Here is a 24119-nt window from a genome sequence, read left to right on the forward strand (position 1 = left end):
TTGCCCGAATTGTTGTCTGGATGGAAGAAGGGGGAATTGGTTATTTGGGAATGATTCAGCTCTTTTTACCTGTTTGACTGACTGCCAATGGCACAGGTGCTGGCAAATGCTTACCATGAGCAGGTCGATTGGTAATGCAGACACAGGCTCAACCAGATTGGTGCAGATACAGCAAGTGTGGTGCTTTCTGGGAATCTGGCACTTACTGCCAGTACTTTCCCAGGGTACATGTGATTATATTTCTAATCAGGAGACCATGCTAAAACGGGTGCCTTGACACAGCTCATCACTTAGTCCTGCACCAAATAATACAGTTGTAGTCCACTGGCTGTGTGTGCCCTCTGCTTTACCTTGGGTCGTGTCTGTCCCTGGAGCATCCCTAATTTCAGGTTCTTAGGAAAACCTGGTGAAACCAAAACCCCTTGGCTTTGCCTCAAGACAGAAAAAGCGTGCAGCAATCTCAGCTGGTGAAAATAACTGATATTTTTTCTCCCTGGGGCTTTATTATTAGAGAGGACCTTTTCTTTGCAGTCTCCTCCCCCTCCTCTGAGTCTGCTAAGAGTCTTTTTTTTTCGTTTCTTTCCTCTTTTCTGAACTGGACAATTTTCTGTTCAAGTGAATCACAACCCAGTTGAGTTGAAAGAGAAAGCAATTTATGTGCTTGAGAGTGTGTGTCTCTCCAGCCCCCAGGTGCTGTCACAACAGCCAGGAGGTATACTGGCAAATGTGGCAGAAAAGGCTTTAATAAATTTAGCTATGATTACTAAGATGAAATCCTGTGCTTATGCCTGCAGAGGCATTTTATTTTCAAAGATAGTTCATTCTTAGGAAAAAAAAAAATATAGGAGACATTTTCTTTTCCTGAAAAATAGGATTAGCCCAAGGAAAAGAATTTGCCAAAGACTATGTTAATTTATTTGTTTTCAGACAGCAGTGTCATTGCATTGCCTGCTATATTTGCACATCTTCGTTGTGTATATTCCAGGGGATTTTGCACAAAGTAAAGCTGAGCTACTTGTGTATTGTTGTTTTGGAAGTTCTGGGAATGAGAACCCTGTATGAATGGGAATTCTTTAGGACACTAGTGAATAGTGTTATTATATTCTGCATTAAGAACTCAGCAAAAGTGTGCCACCCCATCTGTAATCCGCCCTAGTTTAGGCTGTGACTGCAGAATGAATAAGGACTGGAATTAGCAAGTCATTAAAAATGAGTGGGGCTACCTGTTTGTGAACCTGCTTCATTCCACTTACTCAAAATCAAACCACTTGCATCCCCCCAGTCTTAGTGCAGAAAACCATGGAACATAGAAATAAAAACATTTTTCTAACTCTTAATGTTTTGTGTAGCATATGCTGTAGATCTAATACTGTGGGATTGCTTCCTGGAATAATTCTTCAGTTCGGGGAGTTGCAGGAGCTCCCCAGCAAGGAGGTGAGGTACTCCAGCCATATGGGGCTGTGGTAAAACCAGGGATCTTCAGGCTTCAGTGGGTTACTTCTGATTTTTGTTCAGCAGAAAATGTGGTCTCTCTGGCATGATTGTTCTCTCCAAGTATCCCAGAATGTTGAGGAGAACTTAGAAGCAGGAACTCTGACTGCTTTCAGTGTGCCCCCTGGAGTTACCAAAGTCTCTTCAGCAATTGTAGGAAAACCCAAAAGACACCAGGTGGCTAGTGAGTAGTGCATGCTCTTTTCTTTGTTTCCCCACCTCACACTGTGTCCCCAGAGGCTCACATTCAGCTTTGAATATCAACTTTACATTTCTGTTTGCCTCTTGTAGTTATTTGCATATTCCAACCTGTGTCCAGTCCTGCAAGGTGCCTGACTGCTGCAGAACAAGGTGCCATATAGGCTGATAGCAAAGAGAAAGAGAGAAACTGGAGAAAAAGAGAGAAACCAGGCACTCCAGCACCAAGGAATATCTGCACAGGATTTTGCAGGTTTGGATGTATATATTTTTAAAAAAACACTTTTCCTCTGCAGCTTGGTGTGTTTAAGTGGTAATGACTATAGCTCAATCTAAATCCACCCTGTCAGCTATGGTGAATGCTTGTCGCCACTTACCACCATTATTGATTGCTCCTATCTATCAGTGGCAGCAGTAGTTATCTGTCCGCCGGAACACATAACTTTTTTCTATCAGGTTTCTCTATTTTTTCATCCTGTCTGGGAGAGGCATGGTGCTGGGGTGGAAGAGATGCCTCATCTCATCTTGCAGCCTCAAGACTTGCCTGCAGCAGCCCTGATTCCAACCTTTCAATCTCTCTTCCCTTAGTGCATTGCAGTCCCTGAGGGCTTGACTCTCATGCTGTGGGTGAATACCATTTGTAGCTTGTGTGTATGTGAGGGGAATGGCTATCCTGCTTGACCTATATGGAATTAAAAACTGTGACAGAACTGCTTATGATTATGGAGGAAAAGCATGGTGACTCACCTGGTCCTTTGCAGGCCTATTTTCCCAAATAATTCTCATGCTTTTCTAATTTCTGGTCATAAATACAAATTACAACCAGAAACAAAGGTACAAGCTTGCCAAGATAGCAGTACGTCAGATTGGAGATAACATAGTTTCTGAATTTAAAGAGATTTGTTCTCTCTCTTTTATTAGCCACTATGTTTTTTTTGGTGTTTTCGAGTAGATTTGTTGGTCTGCTGTTACACACTTATTTGGATTTTACTCCTGCTTCAAGCAAGAAAATCACTTAATATATGGAAAGCTCTGACTGTTATGGCTAATAGCAGAGCTGCCCTTGAGCTGTGAACAGCCATACAATTAGCAGACATAAGTTTTTTTATTCTCGACTATGTTTGAATGCAGATAGTAAGAAAACCATCTGCCAGCTGGTGAATAGCTATTTAACCAATCTTTGCCTCTGCCAATGGCCTTTTAGGGAATGGATTTGGATTAGCATATTTTAACTCTGTACATTCTCATCACTCTGCAGGCCGGTCATATGAGATATAGCACAGGAGAGAAGGCTGAACTGTCCTCCCACACTGAACAAAGAAATATAATCGAAGCAGGGAATTATGTTTCTAGAAACACAGGTGAGCATTTCACTTACATGTTAAACCATTAAGTGGCTGTATGACTTTTTAAATATATATATATATATATTTAAATACAATTTAAATACAAAGAGGCTTAACTAACCTGCTTTGTGTAAAGCTGGGAGAATCTTTTGGAACATGACGTCCTGGATGGAGGTGGTTGAAACCCAGCCAAACTTAAAATCATACTATTGGGCTTTTTCAGGACTGCTGTTTCGTTTCATGTGTGAGCACTTATTGTAGTCAGTTCAAAACACTGCAGCCCATCTCCTGATTTGCGTCCCTCCTCTTACTCTTACATTTCTGTGTTACCAAAGGACTCTGCAGTGAGGAAACTGCCCCATGGACAGAGTCCTATGCACATGCAATGGGGATCTAGGGATGGGGGACAAGGAGAATAAGGATTCTGAGGGAGTAATGTTCTATCTGCATTTGGGGGAACTTAATCCCAAATGTACATTAAAGGACAGAAAATATTTATGGGTATGTTGATCCTTGAGAAAAATCAGGCATGTCAACGGTATAAGAGCTTTTTACAGGGACAATAAATAATATTCATTCTAAATAAGCCTTGGAGCCATAAAAATCTCTCCTTGGCCACCTGAAAGCTTCTGTATTACCATGACTTCATAAGGCACTGTAAATAATAGTGTTTTTCTTCGAGTAACGCGTATAATACATGAGGTTTTTGAATTAAAGTCACCTTTTTTTCCTAAAGGGTAATTAGTGATACATTATTTATTGCAAGATTCAGGTTAATCCTAATTTTTCGCAGTTTCTGAAGAGAAGTTCAGATCAATCTCTAATTTTTTAGCTGCAGATATTTATAAGCTCAAAAAAACATTGGTACAGTTAATGGCATTTGAATGTCTGTCTATCAGGTTGTTTTATCTCTCTCCAGAGATAGAAAGCAAACAGTTTTTTTTTCTTTCAGAGGGTATGTAGAGACTGTGAAACACTTCAAAGCAGCACAGAGTTGCCTATGAAAGCACAGTGTGTCTGTTTTTACTCTATAGCAGAGTGATTGGTACTGAACATGGTGTCAAATAACTACTGGAAAGCAGGGCTCTTCAAGGCTTAAAGATGTGACAAGCAGGAGCAGATTGTCACTGTTATGTGTACACATACATATACAGTGCAGCACCTTCCAACCTGATAAACATTATCAACATTGATATATGCTTGTAGATATATTCATTTAGATGTGGCAGCATCAGGCCACAACTACTTCTCTCATTAGTGGTGGCTGTAGCCAATAAGCAACTGTATTGAAATAAAAATAGGGTGCACATATTCGAAGCAAATATTATAGAGACCCGTTAGTTACTTCTAGTTCAGTAGAGCTCATCTCCATGTTGAGAGAAAAGATATCAGCAAGCCTCAAGTTACATGCAGGTTGCCAGCTCCAGCTCTTTCAGGATCCAGCTGTTAAGTGTCCTGTCTTCTTTTGGCACATCACAGCATGAAGAGCTTCCAGAAGTTTCTCAGTCCTTAACATCTTTTTCCCTAGCAACTCTTCTTGACAAATGAAATCCCCAGCACACTGCCTGTCCATATGATTTTCTGGCAGTAAGGGGGAAGGGAGTAAAACACACACTGAATTGCATCGTATTTTGCCATGCAAAGTTTATTGTCATAACATTTTTTTTCCCCACAAACATTTACATATGTATTGCAGTATTCACAGAAGCAAAAAATGTCAGCTGTTGGCCAACTGAATGTATCATATCAATACACTTCTCTACCCACATCACACTTCTAGATGATGCTTCTGGCCACCAATGTGGTGTGTACTTTAGCCTTCTGTTGAAAAATAGAGCAAAATTGCTAGTAGCAAAACTTATTCATTCCAGGAGAGTGAGTCTGGATATATCTGAACTAGTGCACTGAACAGTTCCAAGACCCATCCTCTGTCCCTGAAACCAACTGAAATTTTTTGTATGTGCCCGTACTTTTAAATTACCTTATCATTCAAAAGAGAACGTCTGTATCCAGATGGCATAGTGGAAATGGTCCCTGGCTCATCAGAAATCTCAAATGGTCCCCAGGAGCTGCCCGAGTCCTAGTTGCCCCTTGTTCATATTAATAACAGTTATGCTACAGTTATATACCAAGATTCTGGCACTCTTGAAATTACTAGTTTAGATGTAGCCAGGGGAAGCTGGATGCCTCTGGAAATACAGGTTTTTAGATGAACTCCAACATGCATGTCATGTTTGAGTGTGCGCACACACAGAGGAATGCTGGCATATATGTGGGAAAGAGTGGCTGTGTTTATGTTAAGTTCTATATGTGGTGTTTTTGTTGTTGTTGTTTTATGGTTGTTGTTGTTTGGTCTGTTTTAGCTGCTCCCACAAACAAGACAAAGCAGTTAAAAGTACTCTTCTGGTTGCTCTATCCTGCTGGCTAGATTACTGTAACAGAGATTGTTCCCTTCCTCCACAGTCCTTTAGACAAAGACTGGGGGAAGGGACTCCTCTGAACCCATTTCTCAGAGATTCTTTAGGGCTCCCACTAGCTTCTGTGATCCAGGACTTGCAGGATGGCAGCACTACAGCCTCTAACTCCAAATGCTTGGCCAAGAGAGCAGCTTGAATGACTTTGGCACTCACAATGGTGTCCTGAGCTTGCATGTATTGAAACTCTGCCTCACCAGCACAGCAGTAGGACATGGTGATGATCAGGTTAATGGGGTTGTGTTCTCCATCTAGGCAGCTTCTTTAAACACTTTGCTTCTCTTCTGACCTCTATGGTTCCTTTCTGACTGAAGCATGTACATGCTAGGTGATCTGGAAGATAAACTGTAAGCTTCCTTCCCAGCGGCTGGGTTCCCAGAGTGTGGTAGGAGGCTCTGGGATGCCCTCTATCAGCTACTCAAGTGTCTGAGTTTGGACAGATGAATTCCAGGCCATGTGTGAGAGCAAAACTCACAGCTTGCCTCCGCTTTGTGGGAAACCAGCATAGTGGTGCTATAACCAGCAGTACACTGTGTCCTTACCCCTTCTTTCCGTTTCCTGAGAAGAACACCACTTTCCTTGGACACCAGCATTGTCTTCAGCTGAGTCTCTGCCCTGGACTGGCTCTGAACTTTAAAGATTCCTCTTGCCTAGTAGCTCTAAAAGAGAGATGCCAATCCATCCCCTCAGCTAGCTCCATCCCTCTTCCTTTCCTAACTTGATTATTGCAGCATTCTCTCTTCTTGCATCCTGCATTGATCTCATTTATCTACAACACTGCTAATACACTGCTTTCCCAGTTAAGAACTTTGGGCCTATCTTCCCTCTTCATGTGTCATTCTATTTTTGTCCATCCATTGTCCATTCTGTTTTTTCTGCCACATATGACAAAAACATCTTGTTTTTGCTGGGAGGTCATTGTTGTTTCCTTCTTGACTAGTAGATAAACAGTGCCAGGGCACAGGCAGAGGTGCAGAAGTAGGCTGCCTGCACTGTTGAACTGCTTGAACAGTCCCATGCCCAGTTGTGTTTAACTGGCAGTCTCCCAGGCAATTCCTGGACAGTTTGGGAATTAACATAGGGGACACTGTTGACCCTGGGCAGTTTAGATATGTCCATTCTATTTCCCGGCCTAGTTTACCATTCCAGGGTGGATGTGACCAGACTGTGCCAGCTGGTCTCAGGAAAGAGAAGGGGCTTGGGACATCTGTGTAGAGCTTCAGGCTACTGCAGATCTGAAATGGTGGTAGATTTCTACTGCAGAAAATTGAAGTGTATAGTAAAAAGTAATTGAGATGTGTAATAAAATCGCCATTGTAACATGTTTTCTCCTGGGACTCACACTCCCACTGTGTTACTTAATTACCGCTTCTTAATATCCGTACTCTAAACAAGCTCTTGGTTCCCCTGAGATTATTTCAGTCACCTTTACCAAAGTTTAATGGTCCAGGCAGTGATTACAATTTTGTTATCCAGTAATTACTCTGTAAAGTAATTGAGTCTTCAGACTTTAAAAATGTGGAGATATCTGCCTGCAAATTACCTTTTCATGAAGAAAGATACTTTTCCAAAAGATTCAACAGTGCTATCTTTGAAATCACACTGTTGTTATAATCCGCTCTCAGAATTGACTTTGTCATGTGCAATTTAATTTGTGTATTTTAATTTGTGTATTTTGTACAGATGGTTCGTTTGTTGTATTTATTGTTGCACTCGAGGTATTATTATTATTGAATTTAAATGTTGCCTATAAAAGAATGGCTAGATACCTAAACCTCCAGAGTGAAAGCTTCAAAAAGATATTAAGATCTAGGAAAGCATCTATTATGAGTGACAAATGTTATTACAACGTAATATAATTACAGGGGACAGCCATTTCTCGCTCTAGTTCATCACTAAGTTCTGTTAAAGAAATGATTTTGCAAACATTGGGAGTGTCAGACACTACAGAGGCTGCTGAACTGCAAATACCTTGTGTTTTCCAGAGGGCTTTTGGTTTCAGAGATGTGTGAATGATTGGGTAAAGTTGTCCTCTGGTGGCAAGATATCCAGTCATTTATTGCTAAGGACAGAACACTGGGCTGGAATTCAGGAAACTTGGATTCAATTTCCAAAGCTGTGTCGGTCTGATGGATCACCCTGGGCAGTCTCTCCACCTTTTGTGCCTTATTTTCTCCTCTGGAAAACAGGAAAAGTAAGTCTGACCCTGATAGTTATTGATGAAAAACAAAGTATAATAGATGTCTTCTTCTTCTTTCTTCTTTCTTCTTTCTTCTTTCTTCTTTCTTCTTTCTTCTTTCTTCTTTCTTCTTTCTTCTTTCTTCTTTCTTCTTTCTTCTTTCTTCTTTCTTCCTTTTCTTCTTCCTTCTTCTTCCTTCTTCTTTCTTCTTTCTTCTTTCTTCTTTCTTCTTTCTTCTTTCTTCTTTCTTCTTTCTTCTTTCTTCTTTCTTCTTTCTTCTTTCTTCTTTCTTCTTTCTTCTTTCTTCTTTCTTCTTCCTTCTTCCTTCTCCTTTTTTCTTCTTATCATCATCATCATCATCATTATCATCATAATTATTATTATCATCATCATTATTACTTTTGGCTAGAGGAGCAATTTTAGGTCTTTTCCACAAAGTATATGTGATGCCATAATCAAAGTATCCAGTTTTCTTCTTTTGCTCACTCTGCTTTAAAGAAAGCATGTGACTTTAAAGAGAAAGCATATGGGATAAATTCCTCATTAGTATGGTTTTGGATCTGTATCAAAACTTTAAACAATTACTATTTTATTACAGGTTTCAGTTACTTGTGAGTAGCTTTCTATTCTTAAGTTTTCTACACTAGGAATAGTACTAATAAAGACTACTTGCTGTATTTGCAAAAAATCGGTATTTACACTCCCCATAGCACTGAGCCACAGAAGTGATGTTAGAAAATTCTTGATCACTAAAAATTGTCATCAATGTGGAGAGAAAGAATGAGGTGATAAACCATGAACTCTGGGGTGTGACCACTGAAGCAAGCTATGCAAGCAACATGGCAGGCATCAGCACCTCTTCATCCCCTTGGGTCTGGATCGTCCAGAGTATCTGTCCCAAGAGCTAAAGAGCAGCTCTGTAAGTGGAATTGATCTGCAGCTTTTTTGTAATGACTGACAGAAGGGAGTTGGAAGAGAGGAGAGAATATATTTTTCATGGCCTGACTCTAAGCTGTAAGAACTTGGGGATCAGGAGAGGAATGTCTCTCACTCAAAAGACTCAAGTGGGAAGTTGATTTTAGCTTGTAAATGCAATTTTTCTCCCTCACTTAGAACCTTTTCCCTTTATCATCATCTCCTCACCCTAGAATTTTTCCCAGCAACAAATCCTTAAGGCTTAGACAATGGAATGATAGATGGAATTCATCAGAGAAATGTGAGAAGCACAGGCATTTTTGTTTTTCTTACATTTTGCAGTTTTTCAAAGTACTATAGGTTCTGCACTAGTCTGACAGATACAGTTGAGTTTGCCATGAGAAAATGCACAGCCACATTTCAGCTTTTTGTGCCAAAATACAAGGAACTGCAGAGCAGATTTTGGTGTGTGTTACAGCAGAGTCTGGGAGCCCCAGCGACCATCCCAGGTGCAGTTGTGGTAGGTATTTCACAGACGCAGCTCATATTGTCACTTGATCCTTCCCTGACTGCTGTGTAACATCACACAAAACATTTTCTTTCCTGTGCCAGGCTAAGTGAGTAGGTGGGTGAAGCTTGTTTGGTACCAGGTAGAGCTATACAGAGACCAGTAGTGATCAGGGACCTGCAGTGTCCAGCCTGAGCCTTGGAGCTCCATGGGCTGCATCTCCAGTGCATGTGATTTCTGGATTTCAGTCAGAACTATTTCTTAGTGAGAGGGACAGTTCAAACATGCATCCTTGGGCCTCCTGATTCCTCATGGCTGGGTTTAAGCAGCTGTGCATTGAGCATGCACACCTTTTTGGTTGCATCTCAAAATCCACACTCTCTGTTCCCTCTGTAGATAGCATGGAAAAGGCCTCTGATTCTCACAGCTCAGCTAATTGCAAGAGTCACACAGCTGGAGTTGGAGGTGTCTAATTAAATGCCTTGGAGATCTTAATTTCTCTGGCCTCATTTCAACAGAGGAAGTCAAGCTGATACCTAATTTAGAGCACTAACCATTTCACTGAAATGAATGGGTTGACTTCAAATGCTCATGAATATGGCCCTGTGCATCCTCGCCAGGTGAGAAAGCAATGCCTCTGCAATTCCAGGCAGGAAGCCACAAGTCCTGAATCCTCAGGGCACTCACACAGATATTTATACCTTTCACTAGTTCCTTTAGACCCAGGGAATGGTTTGTGCTTAAGCACATGTTAGGCATGAGTTTAAATGATCTGCTATATGTTTCAAGTTCTCTAAGAGGAGTAAGTTGTAATTACTCAGAATAAACTCGAATAACTTTTCAGGTGCATTGAAATCCTTAATAATTTGTGAAAGATAGGGCATTGATGTTTGAAAGAACAAATAACATGGTAGATAAGGAGAAAAGTCCATTCTCAGGGGGGTAATTCAAACAAAGATGTCTTGGAAACCATTGTTCCGAAACTGGCTGCCTAGGTCTGCCTCATTGTGAAAGCACTAGTTATGAGTTGTTGTGGCAGCAACAGAAAAGAATATTAATTTTAGGTGGCTTCAGTGCATTGGAAATTTCCCATTACAGGTTTATCCAGATTTAATTCAAGACCTGGACATGAATTATTAGGGTGAGAGAGCACAATTTCAGTTAGAATAAACACCACAGGGAATTTTGTAACACTGTAACAAAATCTTGCAAGTGACCATTTAAGAAAACAAACTGATATGGAATAATATAATTGATGCTTCTGTATTTCACTATGTCTTTGTGGTCTCTAGCTACCTGCTTTCTTCATGTCTTCAACATTGCTAACATATCTATCAAAATAAATTGAAGACTCTATTGCTTGATCCTTCCAACACAGGTGTACATGAAAGCAAGACAACCAAATCATAGCTTTGAACTTGCACTGCTTAAATCCAAATGAGACATCCATTGCAGCACATGAGGAAAGAGAGCAAGAAAGACTGAAGTGATTTCTTCTTTAGATAGTATTTTTTTCTCTAAGAGCTCTGGAAATTCTATAGGGATGTATATGTTTCTATAGCATAGCAAAGTCATCAGGCAGAGAGCAGATGCAGTGATTCTCAGTGATTCAGAAGCCAGTTATGTGAAATGAATTCAGTCTGAGCCTAAAGGAAAGGTTTGGTACAGTTATTGGAAAGTGCAGGGTATTATTATTATTATTTCATCTAGGATCTTTTAAGAAGTTGATATATTGTGAGTCACTTTCCCTATTTTGTGTTATTTTCCATTTTTGTAGCACCTCCCTTCCTGACTTTAGCAAACCAAGTTCCTAAGTACTGTGAGAAAGGCTGTGCTCCTAATGATAACACTGATGATGTTTGCAGAGCTGGGAAGCCTCATGAGAAAACTTGTTATGCACATCCAGAAGGATCAGATAAGCTTCTTCTACTTCATTTGGATCAAAAGTGGAGCCACATTTTAAGAGAAGGACTTGATACTTGTTTTCAGATTTTTGAGTCTGTTTTAAGCACACACGAGGAGGAGAGGCTCAGCTGACAAGAATAATGTTGAAGGAGCTCTGCCAGGCTACATCTGCTTAATACCTGCTGCTGCAAAGTTCTCCCAGTACTCTTTAGCTAATAATTCAGCACATTAAAGAACTTTTGACTAACTCAGTGGAATTGCCTAAATGGTAATATATATTAAGGTGACCTGTAACATCTGCAAACAAGGATATTTGTTTCTTACTTGGCATACAGAAGTTATTATAGAAAAGGTGCAGAGGCAAACAAGTGAGGAAAAAATGACACATTACTTAGAAGAGAGAAATAAAATGAATTGAATTTTGTATAACTGACCATTCAGTGCTTGCTTAATCAAAACCAGTAAGTAGTGACCAGTAGACCTTACAATCAAGAGGGGCTTCAAGAATATTGCCTAGCAATTTTTGTGTAGCACTCACTTTACAATAAACACCACAACACTTGGAACAATACACCATGGTCTTCTTCCTTGTTTTTTTTTGGTTAAATATTAGGGATCATTTCAGAAATTAAAAATCAGAACAGGAAGCATTTACCTGTGAGAAAGATTATAGATTTTCCAACTTACTTAACATTTTCCATGCTTCTAATTATTAATTTTCTCTGATAATGCACTTTACAACAGATGGACTATATTAAGTCTATTATTTGGTGAATGTGTTTGAATAGCAGCTAATTTTTATTATTTTCATTACACTCATGATCTTCTTTCAGTATGTCCTTAAAGCACATTTTAGCCAATATGCCAGACTTCCTTTTTGTGATAGCTTGCTGGATTGAAATGGTGATTTAATTTACAATAAATACCCAGAAATCCTGAGCAGATCTGATGACAAGATCTCTGTGTGCCCTGATTTATTAGCATGTTATGACCTTTTGCACTTGTGTTAGGTTTCCATGGGCAGCAGGTTCAAAACTCCACATGGTCCACAAACCTTGGCAGCACAATCCTGAGCCAAAGAAATGATTTCTGGATTCTTGCACTCCGTGTTATTTGTACTCTTTACTTTCTAAGCTTCAGTAAAAATGTTTGGCTATATAACATCTGTAAGTCTATGAAGGAAGAGAACATCTGTTTGGCTCTGCTATTTCTGTTATTTATGGCTATGAAGACAGCTGAGGTAATTCTATGGAACTTTCACTGTAATTTTCATCAACAACATTTTCCTGAGGCTACCAGGTGTTTTGATGCCAGATCTTATCTGTGAAGACACCTTTATTTTAGTTCCTCTTTCTGTTCTGGGCTTCACATTCTAGTGTTTTTACTGATTTTTTTTTTTTTTTTTTTTTTTTTTAATGGCACTGCATTTCAGTTGTAATCTCCTTCTCTGGAGACATTGAAGACCTGCCTGGACACATTCCTGTGCAATCTACTCTGTGTGAACATGCTTTAGCAGGTGGGTTGGACTAGATGATCTCCAGAGGGCCCTTCCAACCCCAACCATTCTCTGATTCTGTGTATTCAGTAAATTTTTGCCTTGCTGCCAAAGCTAGACCAGAACATAAAGGAAGCTACTGGCAACTTTTCTCATTTTAACAGTGATGCAATGATTCTTTCTTATTTTAAGGAGTACTTTGTGGCTATCAACTCATGAAAGATGTTATCTGACAGCAATAGGCAGTAAATTACAAGAGAGGCACTTGATACAGGTTTTGAAATTCTTGAGGTGTTATTACAAGCAGATATGCACCCAGTTTCCCAAAAGTGGTAAAGATAATGGGACACATAATAAACCTTTGTAAATTTTCCCTAACATATTTAGTGTTCTGTACATGTTCAAAATATGCTGAAGACTAAGAACAGAATAAATCTAAAGGAGGATATCAGATTGGGGGGTGCTGGTGTCTCAGTTGCTGGAGCCCTTTGGCAGCAGAGGGTGGCTGAGGCAGAGCTGGTGACAGGAATGTAGGTGCTTAGAGAGGTTGGAAGCCCTTGGCTCCATCTGTCCCTGCACTGAGGAAAGGAGGGAATTGTGATTAAAGATGACAAGGAGCAACCTAGAGTTTGCATGGGCTCCTTCAGATGCTGCTTTCTGTTATACCCGTGCCCTTTCCCAGGCATAAATATCCTTGAACAGCTCCACATTGACTATCTAAGTTGCCTCCCTTTGGGCATCACCCTCTCTGCTCTCAGTGGTTTCTTGACAGCATGTTTTCTCCTGACATATATTATTGGCAGTCCTCCTATCTACCAACAGACCTCGGTCTACTGGTTTTACATTGGACAAAGCTTAAAGAGGGATGCAGGATGATTTAAACCAAAGGAAGCTTCCCTGGGGCTCAGGAAAGTATATTTGGACCCTGATGCTAATGGAGCTGGTTTTAGTTATCATTTTGAAATAATTGAGAAGATACTCACACAGTAAAGCACATCAGCTGCTGCCTTACAACCAAAGACATTCAGTTTCTCAAGGAAACATTTGGTATAGAAGCATACAGGCTGGTCAAGAGACGATAAGAGGTATGGGTATGAACCAATAATTTTTAGAATGTAAAGCCATCAGATTGCATTTTACTACTAATGAAAGGTCTGCAGACATGGTCAAGAGAGTAATAGAAACCTAAATTTAAATGCAGGGCAATTTTTTAAATTGCTTTGTAGTTTCTATGATGTCCTCATTTTATTGCTGTGCTTTATACTTGTCTGATTTTTATTCTACACCCACTGTCATCTAAATAGAGATAAAAATACTGAATACACGTAAATGTTATCCTTTTTTGTTGTTGTTGTTTTTTTTTTTTGTCAGAAAAGCTAGCGATAACTGCAAGAATGTTCATCAGTTTCGTACCTTCTTTTGTAATTTGAAATGTCATCCAAAACTCTACTTATTTTCAGAAATGTGAAGGGTTTTGGGAAAATTTCTGTTATTTTCTTCTGTCAAATGTAGGAAATTGATAAGTGAAGCAGAAAGTTATTTTTCTTCATTTAAGAGTTAACTGCTATAACTGTTTTAACTACCTGGCAACGCATGTAAATTTATTTAAAATAGATACAGGCTAGAAATAGTGAAAATGTAAATGTACTTCAAGTAAGTTCATAAAACATAACATTTGTTAAGAAAACAAGTTCTTTAAAATAAAATAATTGTATTACTTTGGGTAGGAAATGACTGGGAGTAAGAATTGTGTCTGACAGAGGAAGTTAAAAGACCTGAAGCATAAATGTGGCTCTGTTGTTTAATACATGATGATTACATTTTACTGCAACATCTCCAGTTGAAAAAACAGGACTATTAACTCCACATATAATTTGAAGAGCTTCAAGATTGCAAATAAGAGTGCCTAAATAATTAAAGGATGTTGGTATTTCAATGCATCTGCATACCTTGTATTCCAGGTTGAGAACAAACTGTGAAATCCTCCTTCTTAATTTCATCTGTGAAAGACAGATTTTTAGATCAGACCTGTTTTTTCACAACACTACTCCTCTGCTAGATCTAAGTTTTTAGTTAATGTGTTACTAAGTAACATCAGGTGTTTTGAAATCATATCAAATTTCCTTCTGACTAAGTCTGAAAACTGGTACATTATCATCAGTTTTTGTTCTCACAGAAAGCTAAATATGGAAAGTGAATCACCTGTTTCAGGGCAAAGTGATTGTTTGTTAGAGACTGTGCATGTTGCTTGAGGGAGACCCAGATGCTTCATGTTAATTTAAATGCATTTTTCAATTAAGATATCATCTATCTTGCTTCTACCTGTGAGAATGGAGTGGAAAAACCTTTTCCTCTTCGAGTTCAATAACGTTCCATGGGTAATGTCAGAAACTTCCTCTAATTTCACAGTTTTCACCAGTCATGAGGATTTACTGACCCTGGTGAAAAGGGAGACCTAGAAACCATGACAGCAACATGTCATGACAATGAACTAACATGACACCAAGTTCTCTGTATCAAAATGGAGATAAGGTAGTACAGATATTTGCACCAAATATTAAGAGATAGTAAGTGACAATATAATAGAAATTAATATGGAAAAAATAATGCAACTGGTTTTTAACCAGTCAAGACTGATACAGAGAAGTTAAAGCTTTCAAGTGCAGTTTGGAATTTGGGGACTGACCAGTTTCCAAGGACCTTCTCTTTTGTCTTATAGCTCTCTCACTGATGAGGCACGTTATTCATCTTTGTCATTGTCAAAATCTGTATCAGTCTCTGCAGTGATCAGGCTGTGTTTGCTGCAAACTTGACAGAGAGTCAAGCTGGTAAAGTCCTATGCTGAGCAGTAATTTCACAACAAAATTACACAAGTTGTAAGGGAGCAAGTGCCCTTGAATGTACAGCCTTCCCTCCATTTCTGCTCAGAAAACAGGAAATGGCAGATATGTTCCGAGGCAAAATAACAAAATTCATTAAAATTGTCTGTAAAAAAAAAAATAGAATTAGACTCCAAAAACACGGTTAATAGAAGTGAATGAGTTCTTTTAGCTCAGAGGCCCAATTTTTCTACCATGTTGTTTGTACAGGCTGTTCTGTATGAAATTAAATGTCTAACTTGCATTGCTTTTTCATTGCAATTCTTTAGGACGTCAGATGGGAAAAATAAAGGGCAATTTTGAAATCTGCTCATCTTTAAATGCTTAGCATGTCTCCACTTCCCATAATGTGACTGAATGTCCAAATATAAGTAGGAAGGAAGAAAAGACTGTTACTCTTTCTCTTAAAAATAAAGATGGAAAATGCAATAGCAGTTTTACTACAGTCTAAGATTTTACACTGAAAAAATAAAAAAAGACTGTTTTGCCTTAACCCACATCCAAATACTTTGAATTGGTTAGTTAATTGGAAAAGCTTAACTTTGAAAGGTATTTCCTAGCAATTCCCAGGGTGTTGATTGGGAGCGCACTCTTCCCTGTGAGCTTAACTCCCCAGAAGACTACACAGCCCAGGACGTAATAAAGAATTCCCCTCTGAACAATGTTGTGTTATATGCTCTGAGATGAGCATAATTATGGAGAGAGAGTTTGATGAGGTGGCTTGCACTTCAACTCCTGCAAGAATTGCAATTTAACATCCTTTAAATGAAATGTTGTGCATCAGCCCTGGGCTGAACTGGAAGATTTCTTTTGCTCATCACTTTTGAAATGTAACATTTCAGCATACTTGAATCAAAACTATTGGAAATTTTTACTGTGTGAAAATAGTTGGTATTCTGAATTTTGTTAGGCAAAGAGCAAGTGTTGAAATACAAATCTTCTCCTGGGCTGGAAATTTGAAATTCAGTTAATGTTAGGCTGGGAGGAAATTCTTGTTGGGATGTAGTCTGAGATATAGTGACCCTACAAAGGGAGTAAAATGCCTGCTGCAATATGTCTGTATTAGTACTTCTCACTGTCATACAGGGCAAAGGAGGGAAGTACTATTCAACACTAATGAGATTATGCTCCTCAGGAAAAGGCATTGTTCACTCTGGGCTCAGACATTGATGGGCCTAAATGCAGGATTTCTTTAAGCCCATACATGGAAGGGACAAAGTCAAGCTTTTAGGAGCAGCTGCTAGGCTGGTGCTGAATACTCCCTCCAATATGCAGGATTTCCCTCAGACCTGTCCTTTGGAGCACCCCTGAGAAGATAAAGTAATTTCAGAAATGAAAAAAAAATGAGTCAGCATTGAAATTAAGAACTGACCCTGAGGATATCAGATTCCCATTGGCTACAGTCGCTGCTAAACCATGCACTCACCTTGTTGGAAGACTGTGGACTCAGTCCAGGTCACTAATTGTTGAAACTGGAAGAGCTACCCCAATGACCGCTAAATACTAATAGAGTTCCAGGCACTAGAGCAACTGAGATTATGACAAGCAATTTCTTGGCTTTATAAAATGGAACAACCGTATTTTAATGTTTCAAGAGAAGTACCTGTGTTTGAATTGTCCTCAAGAATACCACAATATTTCAGTAACTTGATTTGTGATCCATGCAACCATGCAGCAATATTCTGATTTATACAAGTTGAACAAAAATTGTATTATTGTATAAGTGATACTTCTCACTGCAAACATAGCTGGTTCCAATGCATTGGTAAATGCCAGCTGCTCCAGTCTCAAATGATGCTAGTGAGCATAATGCCATCAATTTCAATGAAGTTATGCTAATTTACATCAGTTTAGCAATTTGGTCCCGTATTTTCCATAATCAGAGAAAAAGAATACAGACTTATGAAATTATATTCTTTCATATCTCCTCAATTACTCTTCTTTGCTGGATTTATAAGTAATTGACTCATAAACCAGTTAATTAAATTAAATGTAATTACTGAGTGCTACCTTTGCATCTGCAGCTCAGAAATTGTTTTAATGAATTAGTCTGCTGGTTTTCAGTGAAAGTCTACCAGATGCATCATCAACTGTGAACTTCCATGTTTCTTCCCACACAGGAATAAATGGATTTGTGAGCACTGTGTTGCAACAAGTGGGCTCTAAGCCCCCAAATTGTCCACTGGAGGTCATGGACAACCTTGTACCTTGCTCACCAAGAAAATTTTTGAACTTGCTATCACTGACTTACAAAGACCTGCTCAAATGAGCAGGAGAAATAATCCTGCTTTGGTAAGTATCAACTTCAAATGCAATAACTACCATTTCATTATTTCATTGGGATGACTTTTTTTTTTTTTTCCCCCTTCTGTGAATATAAAAATACTGCAGCCAGAAGTTGAATCTTGGATACATGCTGAATAATGTTTTTATAATCTATTCACTGTAAAAAAAAAGACTAGCTAAAAAAGACTGGACACCATAAATCTCTGCAAAGCATTTTTTTTTTCAAGAGCTATATATTCAGTTATTCAGTATTTGGAAAGTTTCAGAATAGTCGTGATGCTGTCGTATTTAGTTGAAAATATGCTGCAAGGCAAACCTGGCTTCATTTCACATATGAAAAGTATTTCATAGATTCACAGAGTTATCAGGTAGATTTACCCAGTTATTCAGCCTACATAGACCTTCTCCAAGCTTAATCCCAATTATTTGCATTATAACTGTCATTATGACAAGTTTAAATATTCAACTTCAAGTCAAAGTTTAAAACAAAAATGGAAATAGATATATAACTGAATCTGAAAATATGAAGTGCTGAAAATCTACTTACCTTTTTTCTTGATTGGACCTTAGACATTCAAGCATTCAAAACCAGGTTTCTACAGGTTTTTGCACTATGTTACTTTGGTAGCTCATTGTACTGTATGTTGTAAAGTTTTACCTGCCCTATCTTGTGACCTGAGCTGCACTTGCAAGATGTTACAGATCTTTTATCCTAGGATAAAAACTGGGCTACATTAAATTATAGTATCAGTTGGACTAGTCAAGAATAGCTTACCAAATCACTGTCTTCAAGCCAATAAGCTTTGTTAAATTGTGTTGATAAAGTCTGTGGCAAACAAAAGGTTGCATGGCATTTATTTAATGGATGAGCTTTCAGCAGAAGCACCTCTCTTTGGGTAAACACCCTGGCCTGTATTATTTTCATAGCTTCACCATAATTACATTATTGGCTACAATACAGTGTTGGGCAAAGCAAGTGAAAAACAAAAGTGCATCAAAAGAGATTTAAACTAGGAGACAGTCCTTGTAATAGAAATTACTTTCATTTCCTTTGGCTAAATAATATTTTTGTGATAATCAGTTACATATAAAATAGCCTAATTGAGTAAACTCTATTAATATGTGGAAGCTGCGCAAATGTTATCACTCAACAATAAATAAGTCCCGAAGAATGTACCAAAACAAGGTAATTCACAGTTCTACAATTTTGACACATTTTGTTAAAGGGGTGTTTTGTAGCAAAAGTTCACTGAAGTCTTGCTCATTTTAAAAGGGTGTTTTACAGAGCTAGACCCATTAAGGTTTTAAAAATGGTGGAAGCGAAAATAGTGACAGATAAAAAAGAAAAATAAATATTTGACTACTTAATAACACAATGAAGACAGGTTAGGTTCATATTTTTATTGATTCTTCTATTCATTTTTCTGATAATCTGAGAAGTGTTTTTCATCTGATGATGGTACTGTCAAAATGTGTTGCAACACATCGAGCCAGAAACAAGCAGAAAAAAGTGAATCAATCCCAAACCCACCATTTCCTACCTACCAAACATTTCCAAAGATACTGAAAAAGCGACAGAAGATTTGTTTTGTTCTCTCTTTTTCTACTAGGGAGAATGAAGTGAAATAACTTTCACAGTTTTGTGATATGTCAGAAACTCAAGCCAGAGTATGGAAAGGATTAGAAGGGAAGCAATAAAATATAGCTTGGAATAAATCATAGAATCATTTTGGTTGGAAGAGACCCTCAGGATCATCAAGTCCAACCATAATCTAACTCTAGTACTAAACCATGTCCCTAAGAACCTTGTCTAAATGCCCTTTAAACATCCCTTCCAGGGATGATGACTCCATGACTGCCCTGGGCAGCCTGTTTCAAAGCCTGACAACCCTTTCTGTGAAAATTTTTTTCCTAATGTCCAATCTAAACCTCCCCTGGCAAAACTTGAGGCCTGTGTACACATACACAGGCACGTCGCAAGAAGAGCCAAAGGCTACAAATGCATTACAAAGAGCAAGTTTCATTTGAGTTACTTCTCTGCTGGGCGATCTCCGAAGCCACACCTAAGCTCCCCGGCAGAAGTGACTCCAGCGGGAATGCAGGTGCTGGTCAGTTCAGCCCTGCTGGGAGATCACTGGGCCTGCTGAGCTCACCTGTATTTCAAGGCTTCAGGCAGGCGCAGCCTCCTGCTCTTCAACAACAAAGCAGGAATCTCAGACATAGTGATAAGGTGCCTAGAGTTTCTCACAGGCCTGTGTTATCTAACACAGAGGTTCTACTCATCAAGCACACAAGGTCAGCAGAACAATTAGTGTGATGTATGTGCTTTCTCTACAGACAGGTGCACTTGAGCGTATTTGCACTTAACTAACCTCCTCGCCAAATCTTCCATTATATCTCCATACAAGGCCATTTCCCCTTGTCTTATCACTTGTTACTTGGAAGAAGAGACCAACACCCTCCATGCTACAACCTCCTTTCAGGTAGTTGCAGACAGCGATAAGCTCTTCCCTCAGCCTCCTTTTCTCCAGGCTTAACAGCCCCAGTTCCCTCAGCCGCTCCTCATCAGAGTTGTGCTCCAGACCCCTCACCACATTCGTCACCCTCCTCTGCACCCTCTCTAGTACCTCAATGTCCTTCTTATAGTGACAGGCCCAAAACTGAAAACAGTATTTGAGGCGCAGGCTTACCAGCACCAAGTACAGTGGCACAATCACTTCACTAGTCCTGCCAGCCACGCTATTCCTGATACAAGCCAGGATGCTGTTGGCCTTTTTGGCCACCTGGGCAAACTACTGGCTCGTATTCAGTCGGCTGTCAATCAACACCCTCAGATCCTTTTCTGACAGGCAGCTTTCCAGTCACTCTTCCCCAAGTTGGTAAGTCTGGGCAATGTGGCATATTCAAAGACTCCGATCACACACATAGATATGATAAAAAAACGTTCCTTTGTTAGCTAAACAACTACATTTCACTAAATGACAGTCACTAATCACATAAGTGAGAAACAGTAGGCTAGACCTATTTTACATTTATTCACATGGTAACATTTAGTTCACGTGCAAGTCTATGAAAACATATCATGATCATTTGTTTTTTTTTCCTGACAGATGCATGGTGAAAATCCACACTGGTATCAGGACCTGAGGGAAACAGAATTCCTTTGGATGCAACCAACTATATAACAGCTCATACTTGGACTGCCTCTATCAAAAGCCTCTCTTTTGCAGTGTTTTAAGGATAAAAGAGAGGTCACACAAATCATAAATGATAACACACAAAAGTTTCTTAGATATAGGTTTTGTATATTGAATAATGTTGCCATGAAGGCTGCACCAACTTTTAGCACCTTTGATGAAAGGACGTGAAGAATTGTTCTCTCTTCTCTGGCCTTTTTTTTTTTTTTCTGTTTTTTTTTTTTTTTTTTCATACACACTCAAAATTCTGGGTTTATCTGTAATGCTTTAAGAGGAGTAAAGTTCTCTGAACAGCTCGTTTCCTGGGGATGCCATATGATGGATCAAATTACCACTATGACAAAATTCTCTTCATAATGCAAAACTGCATAGGAGCTGTGTTGGATGACACAGTTAGAGGTTTATTCATTTGTTGCTAGTATTACAGCTATGAAGGTTATACATAACGCACATTTTTTTCTAGGTTATTTGGAAATATTCAAAGGTGGAATAGAAAAGTGAAGTAATCTTGCTGCTGAAGGAAGAATGGATGAAAAAGAGAAAAGTTGGAAATCTGAAGGAAAAATGACTAAGATATAAACAGAGTTTTTAAAGATTATTTTTCAGGGATTAGAGGGAAAACAGCTGTTTCAAAATCCGGGACACTCATTAGAGTATTTTGTCAGGAGTAATGAATATCCAAGAAGTTACAGCAACTTTCTAAATTAGACCATGACATAGTACAGGCTGTGGCTTGAAAGCTGTTTTCCAGAAAGACCACCAAGGGGAAGATGCTAACAAGAGGCACTGTAGTAGAATCAGAAACTTCTTTATCCTACCTGAGTATGCAGACAGCATCACCAAACTTAAAAGGTGTTTTACACCCAGTTGTGCAATAGACACAACAAAGCGCAGAGCTGCGCAGGCTCAGAATATCTTCTGTTAAAAAACTGTCCATCTGTTATCACGTACAAGAGAACCACAGTGAACATAAACAAGGTAAATACATAGAAGTCTTCTGAAGAAAGAGGATGCTATAGCACCAGCTGTCAAATAAGCTATGTAGAAAATGACTTCATTTTAAGTAGTATGGATTAAAATATGATGTGAAGTGTGTTGGAGTGACCACACAATGGCTTTGATTGCTTTGACTGACGAGTTGCAGTGATAAATATTGCTATGTGCTTGTCCAGTTGTTCTCACTTTTTGTCATAAAACTGTCTTTCATCATGCAACCTGGTTTACACTGAACACATTTCTGTGAGGTGTTTTCTGTCAAAGTATGTTGAACCTGCCTCTGTAACCAGAGACCTCTTTGGTTCTTCTTTCTCAAAATACTTGAAATGGTCATTAGAAAAAAGAAAGTTGTTGCTTCTGATGTATTTGATGTATTGTAGTAATATATCCATAGCAGCTTGCTTGTAGGAATAAAATAAAACAATACAGCAATTGCATAGGGGAAAAAAAAAAAAAAAGAAGAAGCAGGGGATAAACTTGTGCTTAAAAATGTATTTTGGTAAAAAGAAGTCTCAAGGTAAAATTGAAGTCATGTAATCCCTCCTCCTGTCTAGTCAGGCTGCATTTCAAACCTTGAAAATGTGGGACAGTCACTCAAAATATATTTCTCACACATTAGGCTCATGAGAAAATTATGAGAATGTCAAATCTCCAGAAGAGGAGCTGTGAATCACAGCCCGTGATAGACCAGAGAGCACAAACTGTGGAAAGCACTTTTGCTTGGGATTTGCTGTGAAGATGATCATGCTCATAGGCTGGATTTTTAAAGAAACTCAAAGTTTCTATTTCCCCAGGGGCTGTTTCTTCTTCTCCCCTGGTTTTGTTATTCTGACATTCTGATTCATCTCAACTGCCTTTCATTTACCTAGCAGAGACAGAAGAGGTGAGTCAGACTTTCTAAATTATCTGTCAGAGAGAAGGAAATAACCAGGCAGACTGTCAGAATTTGAAACAGAGTTTTTCACTCATTTCAGGTTCAATTGCCAAAGCATGGGATCAGTGCTGATTTTAATATGTTAGCTGCAAATTCAGGAAAAGAATCAAATGTTTAAGTCCAGAGTTGGAGCTATGTTAAAATTGGTACTCGAGGAGTTCTGGGTCAGAATCAGCAACTGGCAGAGTACCCCTCCAGTTTAAGTTGTAGAAACTGAATGGCTACGGTGATGAATGCCACCATGGTATTGTTTCCAAGAGACAGTGTCCCAGAAAGAACTTGTGCACCTAGAAAAGCACTTCCTGGGGTCAAGGAAGCTGGATAAAGTGTGAGGCAGCAGGCAAGATGTGGTCCTGTTTGGTAACTGGCAACAGATTGGGCACCAGGCTATAGAGGAATTGCTATTGCTGGGCAAGTTCTTGAGGAGTTATAGTACTGGCCATAGAAGTCTTTTGACATAGCAGGAGCAAGTATATAAGTGAGTCTCAGCAAATCAACCTTTAATTTAGCCAAACATTCATTTTTGATTTAGCTATCCTGACATGGAACAGAGGCCAGCCATGAAAACCAAACAATGCAGCTAAGCAGGAGACAAGTCACTCTAGGAATGGGACAGGAATTCAATACAAAGTAAAAAAAAAAAAGCCTGTGCAAGTTATAGAATGAAAATTAAAGAAAGAGAAAACTGTAATTTACAAGCTTGTGGGCTAGAGAAGACAGTATAAAAATTGCCCTTTAACTGCATTTGGGTTTAGCTCTATGCTTTCAACTTATTTTCTGTGTTTTATGCTTTCTACTTCTGGTACAATTATGTCATCAAATATTAGTGCATTAAAGTAATTTTTATTTCTGGGATGAACTGTCAGTGTTTCGGCAAGCCAGCCCAGGCTGCTTCCAATGCCTGCTTTTTGTCAGAACACTTCAGGAGAGACAGTTTCTCTTGAAGTGTCTGTATTTCACACCCTCTTAAATCATCAGGACACTGGCTTGCTTCTCTGTCTGCCTTGTTTCCCAGCTACAATCCATCTGGCAATGGGATACTCATTGGCAGGCATGTGAGGGAGTTATCTGCAGTGAATGGAAAACTCTTTTACAATCATACTTTGATGTCTGTAGACAGTTCAAAGTTCCTCCCATTTTGAGTATGAATGAATGGAGGGAAAATGGAGGTCAGTGTTGTGAGTCTGAAAAGATTTGTTGGTTCCCCAGATGCAACTGCATGTGGAGGCTGGTCTGCTCATCTCCCATTTTCCCTCTCAGGAGGATATTTGTTGGATTTTTACTAAAGTAGAGCATTTTTTTTTTATTTTTTTGAG

At 39.0% G+C, this 24119-nt stretch overlaps 1 long non-coding RNA gene across 1 annotated transcript; it reads left to right on the forward strand.

Annotated features, from left to right (window-relative positions):
- The first annotated feature begins 711 nt into the window (after positions 1–711).
- On the forward strand, positions 712–22100 carry LOC110363359 (uncharacterized). The gene is made up of 5 exons (XR_002421364.2): positions 712–1675; positions 1783–1942; positions 2948–3050; positions 17511–17682; positions 20787–22100. It is a non-coding gene; the product is annotated as an uncharacterized LOC110363359 (long non-coding RNA).
- Positions 22101–24119: the final 2019 nt, after the last annotated feature.

The sequence above is a fragment of the Columba livia genome, chromosome 3 (assembly GCF_036013475.1).
Source record: "Columba livia isolate bColLiv1 breed racing homer chromosome 3, bColLiv1.pat.W.v2, whole genome shotgun sequence".
NCBI lineage: Eukaryota > Metazoa > Chordata > Aves > Columbiformes > Columbidae > Columba > Columba livia.